Consider the following 16,302-nt stretch of genomic DNA (forward strand, 5'->3'; position numbering starts at 1 on the left):
CAAAAGCAATTTAATATTATTCAAACGTATTGTTCGGTTCGTAATGTGTACCAAACCGTGAGCCCCGTACCGAACGGTTCAATACGAATATGTGTATCGTTACACCCCTACTAAATATATGTCAGGTTTTACAGCTGTTTCTAAGGTTCCTGTATTTGAGGATAAACCGGTACGGGTTGAGGGCAGGAGATGATTGATGTTGTCTCTATTAGTTAAAATTGTATCATTAAATAAGTTCATGAAGTCACTATGAGGTCTATAGGAATACACGGCTCAATAGCGCAGTGACTCTCATTCAGTCTGGCTACAGTGCTGTTTAGGTTTAGGGTTTATTAATAGGCTTGAGTCAAAGATGGCTGCTACTCCACTTTCTCGGCTGGTGCCTCGTGGAATGTGAGTATTAATATGACTTGGAAGAGTTGATTCATTTAGGCTGACATATTCTTCATGACACAGCCAGGTTTCAGTAAGACACAAATAAATCAATATACTGTAGTTATCTGATATCAAATAATTTACTAATATTGCTTTTGTTGACAGAGATCTGATATTTAAGAGTTGACATTTAATTTTCCCTATTTTGTTGAACTGTTGCATTGGTGGTGTTTAAGTTTAAGTTTAATTAGGATATCCTCTTCTATTTCATATTAATTTAATTAATTTAAGTGGCTGTGGGGCAGACACAGTCTCTATAGGGTTTTGGGTGGATACCTGCTCTAATGGAAGCACAGAGATATGTGTAAGACTGCAACTCTGCTTCCCGTTCTCAACTCTGAGTTGTCATGGATTAGGTTCATTAATAAACTAATCAGATTTCTAGATATATAATCCGTTCCATCCAAAGTGGGATAAATGCATGTGACTATGGCCCCTGGTGTTGCTAACTTCATATTCCTTACAATAGAGCTGCCAATAATCAGAGTTGGTTTCTCAACGGGTGTGTCGCTAAGTGGGGAGAACCTATTAGAAACTAGGGCTTCTGCCTAGACTTATGCTTCCTTTGCGCAGTCAACCAGTCTCCCAGCTGCTTGGGGGTTTGCCGGGGGGCGGCTAGTAGAAGCTACATCTGGTCGGCCCGCGGGGGGGGGGGGACGACTAATCTATTGTATCACATTACTCTCACTTAAGCTACATCCACACTAATACGTTTGAGTTTTAAAATGAAAACGAAATCCGTCCACACGGCGTTTCAGCATCGTTTTCTAAATGATCTCCATCCAGACTAAAACGCCTGAAAAATAATATCACGTGACTATTCACGTACACTGGGCATGCGGGTGGCTGCCGGCGTTAACAGGAAGTAGATTGGTTGCTTAGTTAAAAAAATGCGACAGAGTGATATAGTAGTCTTTAAGAATGAAAGGTTTTGTTTGATACTTAAAATCTTCCTCTACAGACAAATCAAACAGACAAATTTCGTGGAAGGTTTTAGTAGTTTTATTGTTTAGACTTAGTTACAATGCTGCTGGTCTTGATCTCTCTCACACACATCAAATTTAGTTTAAAATCAATACACATAAAAGTTTACTAGATTATGGGTCCATAAATGTGGTCAACACACGTCTCTCACTCTTTCCTCGGTTTCGTTGTTGTCTGTTCTCACTCGTAGCTCTGCTGGTGGCTGAAGTCTCTGTCCGAAAAACTCTGCCGTAGTGTGGACGCTCAGTGTAAACGTAGCAAAACATATGCGTTTTCAAATAGAAACGTAGTAGGCTTTTGATCTTGGCCTCAATGAAAGGGTCTTCTGATAAAAGAGACTAATGGATGAGGTCCAGGACGCAACATTTCTTATTGCTTACATAATTTATAAAGAGTGGATAAACTCATCACAATATAATAAAACAGAACATCAACTTAGTTGATGGCTGGCTCTATTGTAGGCAGGGTTGTTAAATCCACCACACTGGTGCTCACTGAAATATCATGCCATTTGAATGTTTTACGTTGAAGTTTTGTATAGATATTCATTAACCCCAGACCATATGGTGAGGGCTTTGGGGATGCCCTAACCTTTTAGTCCCACCAACTGGTTGAGATTTTTAATTTGGGGGAAAATCTCTCAAAAGTTAATACATGGGTTGTCATGAAATTTAGAGCATATCTCCATGTTCAACAGCAGGATGAATTTTAGGTGATGTTCAGATGTTTCATCTAGTGAAGACCATCAGATGAAGATGTCAGTCTGTCCAACACTTTGGTTTATGACAAAATAGTTGCAAAATCAATAACATTCCCATCAGCTGTACTTGTTTTGTGTTACTTAGCTGATGTTGGCATGCTTGCACGCCAGAAGATGATGAATATGGTTAACATTATACCTGCTAAGCATCAGCTGTTAGTATTTTCATTGTCAGCAAGCTGACATTACAAGTGAGATCAAAGCCCTGCTGTGCTTAAGCACAGCCACACAGAGCTGCTGATGTGGCTGTGGACTTAGTCTTGTTTCACGCTTCTTCTTCTTCTTCTTTAAAAATTAAACATCTGTGTGTGTTTCACAGCTAGCTATTGCTGCAGCTTTAGAGGTGCTGAAGAGGTGAAGCTAGTGAACTGTAGAAAGTGGAATTGACAATTTCAGAAGTGTTCAGGACTATTAAGTGTCGACAGACATGTCAACCGCTATCTGTTTGCTAATTACACTGTGATCTCAGCTAAACTGCAGTACAACAAAAAGGGCATCATCAACCACTGCTGTAGCTTTCAATAGACTTTACTGTGGGAACTTGTTGACATCTCTCAATGTTCTTAGACACCTCAATGCAGATTTGAAAGTATATTGTGATCCTTTATATTGTCAGAGCAATAACTCTTTCTGCAGATGCGGGTTCACCCTTCATGATTATGTTTGTGAGGTGCAGTTATTCAGAAGCTGGACTGGTGCCAAGGCAAATTGGATTACGTCTCCCAATGTTCTCTCAAGTGTTTTATTATCCCTGAGCTGAAGGCATAATGTGATTACTTGGTGATGCCCTTTGTTCAGCACACTATTATCCTGATGCTGTGTCCATGAGTTCATTAACAGCACATTATGACTTGTTAGACACAAGCACGCAGCAGAGGCCCCTGAGCTCATATAGTATGAGTCATTCATGTTGCGTTCAGGCTGGATAGACTCCTACCGAACGTGGGCGGCAAGTAAAGTTTAGTTTAAACAAGTGCACTGTAATTGAATAATTGACTGTACGTGCAGTACATTATATAAGCAGTATTAAGTGGATTTTGGTGATAACAGTCATGAATTCCTCCCTCATTTTACATTTAAAAACAAAAGGGAAACTTTCTAAAAACGGTACCAATTTGTGATATGAGGTTAACTTTATGTGAATAATATAAGGATTAGTTTGACAAAATAATCCTAACTTAATGTTTACTTACTATCTGTTTCTCTTCAGAGCTTTTACTGCATCCTATGGTCTTCATCAGTGGTTGGAGTTTTCTCAGTTGTCACGAAGATCAGTGTCAATATTAATGAATACACACAGAATTCACCCATGTATTGCGTGAGTTATATATAATGACTCTCTCCACAAAAATATGTATCATTTTAAATGAATGTAAGAAAGAGTTACGCTTAAGTTATGTTCTAATGGTATTTCATATTTCAAACATACATATATACAGTATTTTCAAAATAAACTTCCATCTTCACAGGAAGCAGTTTGGTTTAAGAATCAAAACCTACTTGGATAGGTTAAGGAATAGATCGTTGTTTGGGTTAAATGAACCACGTAAGTGCCGTTACTAAAGTAGTACACAAGTAACGTGACAAATAAATCAACGTTGACTTTTGGTTTCATATGGGGAACGAATAGCGGTCTACTAGGTTAATTATTTGTTGGACCCTTTCACTCTCCCTCCCACCCACACTGCGTGGGCTTTTGCCGTCTTTATACTTACTGGTTCATCATTACGTGGATAACATACAAAATTATTTTCATGGGATATCTGAGAATCACACCACAATATTTTTGGTAGGAATTGCTAAAAACACTCGATGAGACCAGCCTGCATTAAATCGTATCCTCAAATCTGCGCTTACATGTTTTACTGATACAGAAGGAGACATCTGATTGGCTACAGATAGTTTCATGTTGAAAAAATGCATTTGTGAATTGTGCTACATCTGGGGAGTCTCAATACATTTGTGAATCCTTCTGTCTGCATTGATTCATATTGAGGCTGATCACAAACACGGATTTTTTAAACAATCTACAATTCACATGGATTTCAGTTCTGGGTCTGCCCTATGGTTGTTTCCCAGTTGCATGTGTCCAGAATATCTTCACATACATATCCTTACCAGATGTCCAAGCCACCTCAACCTGCTTCAGTGCATAGTGGACTATTATTGATTGTTTTAATCTCTCTCAATGTGTCACAGACCCTTCCCACATCAGAGGGCATACTCTCGACCTTGCTCTTACTCTTTAAATGTTGATTCTGATTTCATATCAGAATTGTGTTCTTTTGAATTGGATACCTAAGTGTGTCCTTCTCAAATTAGCTCTTGCATCCTAAACAATCTCTATGCAGCAGTTTTCTGCTGGCTTTTATATTAGCTCAAATGATGGGTTGGGTAATTTCAACTTTGCTAGGTGGTTTTTGTGTAGCCCAGCCCCTGGGTTAGTGCCTGGCTCATCCTTAGTGACAGTAGAAAGTAGAGGCTGGGTCATCTGCAGTCGGCAAATAGCATTGTCACTGAGCAGTCTTTTTGACTCCTCTCCTCCAGCAGTCCTCCAACGTAAAGGCTTGGACCAAGTCATTACTGTAGAGACAGCAACAATAACAGACTGTAACCTGATAGTAACTTCACAATCTATAACTATAATCCCTTACAAGGGCTGGCTAAATGCATTGAACAAATCAACAACTGGATGTGCCAGAATTTTCTTCAATTAAACAAAGCTAAAACGGAAGTAATTGTTTTTGTTACCAAGGACGAATGATTGAAAGTCAGAGCTTCAATCACTGATGTTAAAAACCACAAACCAAGCCAGAAACCTAGGTGTAGTTATGGATTCAGATCTCAACCTGAACAGCCACATCAAGACAATCACAAAATCAGCCTACTATCACCTGAAGAACATATCAAGGATTAGAGGACTTATGTCTCAACAGGATTTGGAAAAACTTGTTCATGCATTTATCTTCAGTAGACTGGACTACTGTAACGGTGTGTTCACAGGTCTCTGTAAAAAGTCAATCAGAAAGCTGCAGCTGATTCAGAATGCTGCAGCTCGAGTCCTCACTAAGACCAAGAAAGTGGATCACATCACTCCAGTTCTCAGGTATTTGCACTGGCTTCCTGTCCAACAAAGAATTGACTTTAAAATCCTGCTGTTGGTTTATAAAGCACTGAATGGTTTAGGGCCAAAATACATCTCTGACCTGCTGCTACCTTATGAACCATCCCGACCCCTTAGGTCATCTGGGACTGGTCTACTTTCTGTTCCCAGAGTCAGAACTAAACATGGAGAAGCAGCGTTCAGTTTTTCTGCTCCACATATCTAGAACAAAGTCCCAGAAAGCTGCAGGTCTGCAGAGACCCTCAGCTCCTTTAAATCCAGACTGAAGACTTTTCTGTTTCCTGCTGCCTTTGATTGAACCACATTCAAGGATATCAATCAATTTCTGCATTTTACTACTGTATTTTATTTCTTAAACTGCACTGCAACTATTATTCTGTTTTTAGCTTTTTAGTGTTTTAAAGACTGTTTTTAATGTTTCAATGAATGTTCTTAATTGTTTATAAATCTCCTTTTCTTTTGCATTATGTTTTGATGCTTTTAATGGTTTTATGTGAAGCACTTTGAATTGCCTTGTTGTTGAAATGTGCTATACAAATAAACTTGCCTTGACTTGCCTTGCCTTGCCTTGCCTTCATGGAGTGAGTGAATGAAGACACTGTCCTAATGTCCAGGCTAGCTCGTAGGGGCTGGGCTGCAATCTATTGAGAACCGGAAGTTGATAATTCCAAGTCGGCATTCCTGACTTCTGATCAAAATGTTTCCTAGTGCATCTGCTCGGGAAAAAAGATGTTTGTATACAAACTTTGTCTTAAGGAACTGTGGTCAACCTAATGAACTTTAATTTCTGAGTTGAATCAAAATCAATCAAATAATAATTTTCAAGGCAGCAGGTGAACTTTCATCTCCAAGTTCAACTGACTTGACATGTTTTACAGTGTATGGCAAGTCTCTAAGCTTCACAAGCATCTACTGAAGACCTACATAAATGTTTTAACTTTTCTCTTTCCTGCCTGGAACGGTCGACTAAGCTGTAAATCTAAGAATAAACTTGTGTCAATGGCCAGCAATATAGTTGGCAAACCCCGAAAGCCCTTTACTCAACTTTTTACAGAAATGATGAAGAAGAAAATGAGGAGTATCGTGGGCGATAGCTCCCGTCCTCTTTTCAGCCAGTTAGAGGTCTTGAGCTCCGAGAGGCTATAGAGTCCCTCAGGAAACTAAAAATGTATTTAAGAAGTCCTTCATCCCAAGTGCCATCAATATTCTTAAGTCAACAAAGTGACTGAGTAGATCTAAGCCATTGACACTGACATTAACTGTTTTAATGTGTGGTTTAACCTACAGTAAATGTATTTGTTTTTCTAACCGCTTTTCTGCTTTTTATGTTGTTGTTTCTTGTGTTTGGTGAGCAGAGAAAAATGTACACCCTGGACGATGATAGAGATGTATTGTTTTGTATTACAACAGCACCATGAGCAAAGAGAATTTCAAAAATATTTTTGAAGACATTTTATGATCTTAAATTCTGAAAATCAAATTTAAGGATCAGCAGCAACCCTGTTATGGGAGGAGTCGCAAAGTCTTCTAATAAGCACATATCAATTGAATGTAAATGTAAATAGCCGTTACAACATTGTTACAGTACGTTTCACAACACAAACACTACATGGTTTAAAAATTGATGTGAAGGTATTTCTGCTTACTAGTCACTTTGTGCGTTGCCATGTTGCCGTAGCGTCAGGTTTGTTTACACAGATGACCTTGGGCTCGATGGATCTTGAGTTTCTGTAAGAGAAATTCACTTGAAGCCGATGTAAAAGTAATTATCACAGTATTTCAAAGGTGGTGTTAAATGAGTTGTTAAGGCCATACCCTTAAGACCAATCACAAAGTTTTGTGTTTATTATTGCAAGTATTTATGATTTGCATTACCTAATCTTTAACATATTTTAGATCAGCCTACATATCCAAGTTGGTTTAAATGCATTGTATATAAATTATATTTTTACTGATTGGACTGTAAGAAATCAAGAAAATAATGTAAAAATGAACCCAACATTATAGTCAAAATTAACCATTATTTGAGTTGAATGATCAACTCAACTTGTTGTGTTGGTTGGTCCAATATTTACCTAGTGGTTTGTTGAAAACTACCCAAAATTGGTTGTGAAATCCACCCATCCCCGAGTTCACAACCAGTAAGAACGTTTGATGGAGTTTAACGGCATAATTAATAATGCCAGAGCTATATACTTTTGTTATCCTTGTATTTAATAGTGAACCTAATCCCTAATTATTGTAAATTTAACACACATACAGTATATTAAATCAGTACTATATAATACTTAAATATTCAAAATGTTGTTGCACCCTTAATAATAGTCTGGAGGCTGCTGTTCACTTAGTATGCACATAATGACACTTGTGTTCTGTCAGTGGATATACATCCATACAGACTCCCTCAGCAGCTTTCCTCAGGAGAGCTGTGGATTCATCCTTCAGCTAGGTGAGATAGGAGGCAGTTGATATGATCTATGAAGGGCCACGTGAAGACCAGATTCCCCCTTCCGTTTAACGCCTGAATAAAGATATACCCGCTGTGATAAAAGCTGATAAAAGCGACCAGGCATCTCACCAGACGTGCTGTCAGCGAAGGAGACAAGCTGACAATTACCAGGCCTATCTGCAGTGTAATCACTGAGCTCTACATTGTCCTTTTGGCTTTTTCCATATTTCTTGCTTTTGATTTGTGCCCAAACATTATGCAAAGCATACTTTCAACGCTGTTTTGTATGATACATGCTGATGTGAAAATGTTTGTCACTTGCTGCCCTATATTTGTCACAGACATTGCTTGAACCACATAAAGTCAAGGTCACCTTCTGAGCATCTCAGGTCAACATTTGTGACTTCACCAGAGTGCTGGATATTATGTTTTTTGCTCTCTCGGAAATTCATGCAAGTGCAAACAAGCCCTTGAACTGTCAAAGTAATAACACCTTCATTACAAATTGTAAGTGCAAATAGCTTCAGAAGTTAAATTATTCCAAGGAGGCTGGCACTCCTGCACCCTGAAGCCCTTTTTATAAAATAGGAGCATTTCATTATCTGATCTGAAATTGGAGAACTCTCCCTGTTTTGCTTTCTCACTGGCTGATGACTTTGCACGGTGTGGCAACAATAATGGCTGCCGCTCTGAATGGATAAACTCTGTGCAAAGCCTTTACGCCACTTTTGAATTTATCCAGTATAATGTGGGTAACTGCTGTTGTAAAGTGTTAGCCAGTTGGGTACAATTTTTGATGTGAATGGCCATGACTGCAAATACACATTATGCAAATACTAACATTTACATATAATTTACATATGTATGTCTCTGGCAGAGAGAGGCTCAGGTTTAGATCAGCCTTCTACTCATCTTATATGGTTGGTAAACAACATCACTTTCTGATTCACTCTTGGTGCTCTGTTCCTCTCTGGACAATCCCTTAGTGAATCAGAATCCAATTTATACATTTAATGGTCAAGTGTGTTCAAGCATACAAGAAATTGAACTCTGGTGAACTTGGTTCTTTGCACTTTTTTGCAACACACTTCTTGCAAATCACTTTACTGTGTTTCTTACATTAGACATATATGTTGAAAAAAACACTTTGATTGGAAATACAAAACATGCCTGGGAGTGACAACAACCCCCCCAACACACTTACACCCTATACCCTATTGAACACATTAGTCTGAGCCTTAGCACTTCAAATAGACATTGGATAAGCTCACCTCTTCTGTGAGAACTTTGCAAAGGAGGAGGAGGGGACCAGGGATGACATTGCATGTGATGTGGATGAGGTGATGTGACCAGACCCTGACAGAGGGCGAGATCCAAAACCATCCAACATCCTTTTCAATACTGTTTTTTTTTTTTTACCATTGCACGGTAATTTTCATAATTTTTGTTTCACTCAGTTTATGATGAAATATTGTATTGATTACTGTATGCTAATTCTACTTTTCATTGTCTTTTTATTGTTGTAAAAAACCTGCAATGTCAAAAAATAAGCTGTATTTTTTTTTCTGAAGCCGTTCTGCTTATGTATTTTTTGAAATAATCATAATAACTTTATAGCACCTTTAAAACAGTGTTTACAAAGTGCTTTGACCGATGCAAAAGAAAAAGCAAGGCAACATAACAAGAGAGAGCCCAACAGTGAGGCCCAACAAAAGCAAGACAAACCAAGGTAAATATATATAGACTGAAAAAAACAGTACAAGAGATGAAACAATAACAACAATCTATACAATAAGAACAAACTAAGAAATAAAATAATTAAAACAATAATGAAATAAAGCAGTATAAAGACAACATCATCCAGTCTATAAAAAAATGTTTTTAAAAGTGATTTAAAAAAGATTACTGATTCTGCAAGCCTTATCTCCTCAGACAAGTCCTTCCAAAGCCTTGGGGCCTTTATGGCAAACGCCAAAAAATCACCTTTAGTTTTGAGCCTTGAGTGGGAGGGGTTACAGTAGTCAAGTCTTGAGAAGATAAAAGCATTAATTACTTTGTCCAGGTCAGCGTGTGAGAGTATTGGTTTGATTCTGGAGATGGTTTTTGAATTAAAAGAAAGCAGGACTGGACAACTTTTGTGATTTGTGGTTTGAAGAAGTAAAAAATGTTTCTTCCATCCAACAGTTGATATCACTAAGATAGTCTAAAATAGCAGCTAGGGGTCATCAGGTCTCAGGGGAAGGTATATCTGTGTTTCATCTATGTAGCAATGAAAACAGACATTGTGACATTGGATGATTTGACCTTGTGGGAGCATGTATATGGAAAATAAAATTGGACCTAAAATTCAACCTTGTGGTACACCACAGGTAATGTGAGTTATAGAGGACTAGGTTATATCTTAAAGGTGAAAGTAAAACCAACTAAGTGCAGCACCCTTGATGCCAACCCAGGTTTTAAGACAGTCGATCAAAATGGCATGATCTACTGTGTCAAAAGCTGAAAATGTGAGTAGATGTACTGGAACAATCTTGCAGAAGCCTGGATGAGAAATTAAAAAAGCAATACAAAGTACTAAAGAGAGCAGATTTTGTATAGAGTACATCAGTGTGTTTTTGCTGCTTTGAACGAGTAAATAAAATGATGCATAAAAATTGTTTTGTTGCAAAAATGGCACTTTGAAAAATGTGACATCTAAAGTTCTTCCTCAGCAGATGGAGTTTGCGTCATCGTCATTCAATGATGATGACTTTCAATTTTGCTGAAAATGTGAAAATAGTCTGCTAAGAAATTGATCACTTACTATATGTATTTTTTTTTTTTCAAACCAGACAGTGATTTACATACCAATTACAGACTCAGGGCTAGAATTACTGTGGCCTTTCAGGTACAGATGTGACACATTCGGCTCCAAATACATGTTCTTATGAAACAGACGTGGCAGCCTGTAGACACAGTTTGTATGTCATTAAATGTTGTTATGTTTCTTCTCATTGCATATGCATTTAAGGGAGAGTCACACAAATAATAGGAAACATGTTAACGGAGGTTAATTGGGTATTCCTCAGGATCTACAGAGCTCATGCAGTTTGCGACAGTCAGTTTTGAGGGAATAATTATCTGCCTCTGAAGACTCTTAAACTTGTATATAATAAAATATTAACAAAAAGTAAGCAATCAGGCTATTATTAATGAACACAAAATGATTACTGTCACACAATGAGTAGTGGGCGGATGTTGAGTTTTGTGTTCATCACACTTTGATTTGATTTTAACTTAATTATCAGTAAACTGTCAAATGACAACAGACTGCAACTAAATTTTATTGGACATCTGGCTGGATTTACTTCAGTATAAACATCCATATCAATACCACCTCCACCTGCTTCACCCAGAGCTCCTGCTGCACACTCCCCATTCAGGCATCTTTGATTTGTCTTAAACTTCATCTCCATCTCATGTTTCCCATGAATATGTATAATGCCTCCTAATTTATAAATTATTTAATACATTCTAAAGATTATAACATCATAATTTGATCAGTTATATTTTGAGTAATAGACCCTTTCACAGCCAACTTCATCAAAAATATGCATGTGAATTTTGGCAGTGGAGCTGGCATTTTCCCCCCAACTGATGACTTTCAGCTAAGTGAGTTTGTGGTTGCTCGTAGTAACTTATGGTTGGCACAGATAATAAACATATATGAGTATGTATTTAAATTGTATTAATGGCTTTTTACGCGGATATCTACATGTTCTGTTTGTGTTTTCAACAGCTGCCATCACTACGAGCAACCATGGACGCATATGGTGAACACAGTCACTTGTTAAACTGAAACACCAGCGGCAAGCTATTAAAAGGTGGACTGATCAATGTGCTGCTGTTTGTAGCGCCAATTTTCAAACTCAATAAAGTCAAATCACTGTGTCTATGTCATGGTATTTGACGTTCTGTACGTGATCACAGATAATGTAGTTGGAAGCATCTATGCACTCTTATGCTGGTGATTTCTCGCTGGTGTAATCAGCATCAGAATCAAAATCAGCTTTATTGGCCATGTATGCGAACACACAAGGAATTTGACTCCGGTTTCTCTTGCTGTTGCTCTCAACGTACATACACAGAATTTACAAATAAAACAAGGACAACAAAGTAGAACAGAGGTAAGCATAAATATTTAAAGACTATCTACAATATATATATACATCCAAAAGTATATATTAGGGCTGGGCAAGTTAACGCGTTATTATCGCGTTAACACATTAATTAATTAACGCCGACAATTATTTTATTGCGCATTAATGCAGTTTTTTTTTCTTATCACCGGAGTACTTCGAGTCTGAAGTAGCACTTAAATGCAATACACACCGTTGATGCCACCAAATCACCGAAACAAGCGGTGGAGGGAGGCTTTGGCAGACTACGTTGGATGCAGCGTGTGGGAGAAGTATAGATAAACAAAAGCAAGACAAGCTAACAAATGCCACAGCGAAGTGGATAGCTACAAACTGCAGGCCGATTAGTATTGTGGAAGATGTCGGTCTGAGGAACGTTCTTAGGATCGCAACGAATGACGGCACGTATGAGCCTCCCTCAAGACGCACCATCACAAGAATAATACACGAGTTGTATGAAAAGGAAAGGACTACATAAGCGACGTACACCAGCTGTTGCTCTCACTGGAGACTACTGGACATCGTTGGGTAACCATAATCACCTCGGAGTTACAGTGCATTACATTGATGAACAGTGGGTGCTGCATTCACATGCTCTGACTATCATGAAAACAGAAGACAGACATTTTGCTGAAACGTGTGTGAAACATTTTATTCATGTTGCACAGCAGTAGAACATTTCAAATAAAGTCCGCACCCTTAGCACAGATAGTGTAAGAAATATAACTGCTACTGTGTAAAGGGAATACTGCTGTTAAAAAGCACCTTATTTGTTTAAAGTGTTAGTGCAAACCAAATGTTATTGCACTTTTGTTCATATAGCAGTACTTTTAAAATAAAAGTGCGCAATACACTACTTTTTAATTCATTATTGAATTTTGCACATAACAATGCGATTAATCGCAGAAAATATATATATATATATATATATGAACATAAAAACACAGCAATGACAATGAAATGGAGGTAATAGTGCAAAATTAAAGTAATAGTGCTGTATGACTGATTAATTGTTCATCAGAGTGACAGCCAGTGGAAAGAAGCTGTTCCTGTGTCTGGTGGTTTTGGCGTACAGTGCTCTGTAGCACCTACCAGAGGGGAGGCGTTGGAACAGCTTGTGTCCAGGGTGTGATGGGTCTGCAGTGATCTTTCCTGCCCATTTCCTGACTCTGGAGGTGTACAAGTCCAGGATGGAGGGCAGGCCTGACAGTCCGTTGTAGTCTGTTCCTGTCCTGTATGGTGGCTGATCCAAACCACACAGTGATAGAGGAGCAGAGAACAGACTGGATGATGGTGGAGTAGAACAGAATCAGCAGCTCCTGAGCTGGCGGAGGAAGTACAACCTCTGCTGGGCCTTTTTCGAGATGGTGTCGATGTTGGAGGCCCACTTTAGGTCCTGGGAGATTGTGGATCCCAAAAACCTGAAGGTCTCCACAGCAGACACAGTACTGTTGAGTATGGTGAGGGGGGGCAATGTTGGGGGGCTCCTCCTGAAGTCCACTGTCATCTCCACAGTTTTGAGCTTGCTCCAGGTTGTTCTGACCACACCAGAGGACCAGCTGTTCAACCTCCCGTCTGTACACAGACTCATCACCATCTCTGATTAGGCCGATGACCGTGCAGTTCTTTGTGTAGAAAGAGAAGAGCAGTGGGGAGAGCACACATCCCTGGTGGGCGCCAGTGCCGGGTCCCAGCCTCACCTGCTGCCGGGTCCCAGCCTCACCTGCTGCATTCTTTCTGTCAGGAAGTTTGTGATCCACTGACAAGTGGAGGCTGGCACAGTGAGCTGAGACCGTTTGGGTTGAAGTATTTCTGGGATGATGGTGTTCAACACAGAACTGAAGTCCACAAACAGAACCCTTGCATATTTCTCTGGGGAGTCGTGGTGTTGCAGCATGTAGTGCAGTAATGAATGCATGTTGACTGCATCATCCACCGACCTGTTTGCCCGATAGACAAACTGCAGGGGGTCCAGCAGGGGCCCTGTGATGTCCTTCAGGTGGGTCAACACTAGTCTTTCAAAGGATTTCATGACCACAGACGTCAGGGCGACAAACCTGTAGTCATTTAATTCTGTGATGGAGGATTTCTTGGGGACCGGGATGATTGTGGGGCGTTTAAAGCAGAAGGGGACTTCACACAGCTCCAGTGATCGGTTGAAGATCTGCGTGAAGATGGGCGCCAGCTGGTCAGCACAGACTTTCAGGCAGGAGGGTGAAACACCGGTGGTTTCTTGATCTTCTGTCTGTGAAAGAGCTGACTCACATCCACTTCGCAGATCCTCAGTGCCGGCGGGGTTACGTTGGGAGAGGTGAGGAGGTGGGAGGGGGTAGGTGCTTGTTTGATGTCTGAGCAGTTGGGGGGGGGGGGTGAAAGTGGGCTCATCAAACCTGCAGTAGAACACATTCAGGTCGTCAGCCAGTTGGTGATTCTCCTCAGTGTGGGGTATGGTCTCTTGAAGTTAGTGAGTACCTGCAGGCCTTTCCAAACTGACGCAGGGTTGTTGGCTAAAAACTTTTTTTCCAACTTTTCAGTGTAGCTCCTCTTTGCTACCTTGATCTCCCTCGTCAGTGTGTTTCTGGTTGTACAGGATTCTGTTCCCACTTCTGTAGGCCTCCTCTTTAGCCTGACGAAGCTGCCTGAGTCTTGCAGTAAACCCGGTTTTATTGTTGTTTATTGTGCAGAAGGTTTTAGTCAGCACACACATGTCCTCACAAAAACTGATGTATGATGTCACAGTGTCAGTGAGCTCATCCAGGTCTGTAGCAGCAGCCTCAAAAACACTCCAATCAGTGCAGACAAAGCAGGACTGTAACTCCAGCTTTGCCTCGTTGGTCCATCGCCTCACAGACTTCACCACAGGCTTTGCAGATGAATGTTGCACACAATATACATGTATATATCTGGCTACTCCATACTGGGCCACTTGTTAATGTATTCACACAGATCTGGAAAGTCAATTTGTTTGGGTTGTTTAGCGTGAACAGGTCCTGGACAACAGAAAGAAGGGCAGAATCACACCTAACACAGTGGTAACTCAGTCAATAGTCCAACTTTAGGGGATTAGTGTCCCTTTGATGGGTCAGAAGTGTATCTTCGGCCTTTTATCTCACCTCGTAGCTGAATCGTTAGGATTTCGGAATTATTGTCTTTCTGAGAGTCTTGTACAGCTACGCCCTAGGCGCTCTCAGTAGGATGTAACCCTAACACCCAGTATGAGTAGTTACCTAGAACGTCTGTACCTTACTACTGCCTATTTTAGTTTTCTCACTTTTTACCCATTTTTGACTAACACTGCCAAGTCTTCACTCAGGGAACTTACCTTAAGCTCCTCTGGTAGAGTCTGTTGTCACATATGTATCACGTTTCCAGAGGGGTTACTTAATCTAAAAAAACAGAGTCTTCAGTTTGAGTCCCAGTCACTTACAAATGGTAAGGCTGTGGTTTTATTACAGTTTTCTCAAAACAGTTACATAAAACAATTTCAACTCAAGGAAAGTCTATGTGGTGCAAAATATATCAGTCACTGTAAGCTATCTTCTGATAGCAGAAATGTCTCACAGGGTCTTCTATAACAGAAGGGCAGTCCAGTCTCTAAACTGGAAAAAAGCTGCTAGTCAGCTTTCGCTGTGAGTTTTTTTCTTGTTTTTTTTTCTTCTGATAGCGGAAGGGTCTTTCAGTCACCCCTCTCAGGGTGAAGACTCTAGTCACCCCTAAGGGTGAAGTCCGTTCTCTCAGTTTTGCAGCTGCTTTTATGCTTATCTGAGGTTGGAACCTCCCTCAAAATCATGCGTCACTCACACATGAGTCATCCTTTTTGTAGGTCAACTTACAGGATGTAAGAATTATACAACGTTTGAGTGACTATTTTACATAAAGCGTCTATGCAGTTTATATGTTTAATCACTTATATCATAAAATAAAACAGGTTATATGTTTCAACGGTTACACTTTTAAATCAAACAAGCTACAGGTTGTAATAGTTATACTTTTATGCTTTCATATTTTTCTACAATCTTCTAACAGTTGCATTCGCCATCATTGGTGGTTAACTCTCTTTCATTGTTTGACAAACTATAACACCAACTGTATGTGCACACTTACATACGTCATCATTGTTACAAAGTTTAATAATAGTAACAGTTTTTCCTCAGGTGAAGTTGGCCAAAAGAAATATTTTGTGCGTTATCATTTTTCGCTGACCATGGTGATCTCATCTTGGAGGTCAGTACCAGGCTCAGTCCAGGAGCTGACTGTGTAATGAAATGCTGTCTTGGTTAAAAAGGCACTGAACACATAGAGATTGTGGTCACAAACACAATTGCGTTTTAAATCTGGCCCATGGTGATTGTTGTTCAGAATGGGGTCATCA

At 39.6% G+C, this 16,302-nt stretch overlaps 1 protein-coding gene across 1 annotated transcript in view; it reads left to right on the forward strand.

The window, feature by feature from the left end:
- The window catches only part of sez6b (seizure related 6 homolog b), a 271,755-nt gene that overhangs the window by 172,357 nt on the left and 83,096 nt on the right, over positions 1-16,302 (forward strand). The window lies entirely within an intron of this gene.

This window comes from Cebidichthys violaceus, unplaced genomic scaffold, assembly GCF_023349555.1.
Source record: "Cebidichthys violaceus isolate CVI_PGR_0920_01 unplaced genomic scaffold, fCebVio1.0.p SCAF_1, whole genome shotgun sequence".
In the NCBI taxonomy this organism is placed as follows: Eukaryota; Metazoa; Chordata; class Actinopteri; order Perciformes; family Stichaeidae; genus Cebidichthys; species Cebidichthys violaceus.